The 826-nt window shown below is 46.6% G+C and overlaps 1 protein-coding gene across 1 annotated transcript in view; it reads right to left on the bottom strand.

Annotated features, from left to right (window-relative positions):
- LOC122541548 (butyrophilin subfamily 2 member A2-like) overlaps window positions 1–826 on the bottom strand; it is an 82,010-nt gene that overhangs the window by 70,905 nt on the left and 10,279 nt on the right. The window lies entirely within an intron of this gene.

Raw genomic sequence — 826 nt, 5'->3', positions numbered from 1 at the left:
AGAAGAAGAAGAAGGAGAAGAAGAAGAAGAACCCAATGTCTGGTTATCAGAGTGAATGAACTGGAGAGAAACTGGGGAGAGGGTCACTGACAGAGGATATGGACTCAAAACAATGGAAACAGAAACATGAGAGAGGTACCAGAAGGTTTTCTTTTCCCATGATTTTCAACAGGAACCTTCTGAAGGGAATCACTGAAATAGTTAAAAAGGACAAGAAGTAATTGCAGAACTATGTGGAAAGAGCGAGAGAGAGAGAAAGGCAGTGTGAGGAAGGAAGAGAGGGGGAGGAGAAAGGAGAGAGTGAGGGAGAAGTTGGGGGAGGAGGAGCATGAGAGAGAGAAAGAGGAGTAGAGAGAAGGGTGTAGAGTGGGGAAAATAGAGGGACAGGGTAGGGGGGATGGGATGGGAGTTGATGGAATGAGGAGTGCAGGTGGAAAGGGGCAAAGAGACAGAGAGGGGTAGAGAGATTCAGCTTCATTCTTTGAACCTCCAAAAATTAATTCTAAGTGAACTAGTCTCCCTTCAGAGATCTAATTGATCAAGTCTTGTTATCCCACACAACAGTCTGATAAGCCGACATTGTGCTACGTCCACAACCAGAACACCTTTAGTCTGGTAAGCAGACAAGCTGTACTCAATGCTCCAATCTCACCAAATCCCTGTACAATTAGAACGGGAAGAGAACAACGTGGAGGAGGGAAAAGTGAGAGGTGGAAAGGCAGAGACTGGGGAGAAGAGATAAGGTAAAGACAGAGAGGGGTGAGAGTGTGGAGGGAATGGGGAAGATAGGGGAAGGAGACGGTATGGGGGGGGAAAGAGAACATGT

This window comes from Chiloscyllium plagiosum, chromosome 37 (assembly GCF_004010195.1).
Source record: "Chiloscyllium plagiosum isolate BGI_BamShark_2017 chromosome 37, ASM401019v2, whole genome shotgun sequence".
In the NCBI taxonomy this organism is placed as follows: Eukaryota; Metazoa; Chordata; class Chondrichthyes; order Orectolobiformes; family Hemiscylliidae; genus Chiloscyllium; species Chiloscyllium plagiosum.
This window is presented reverse-complemented; position numbering and strand designations above follow the sequence as displayed.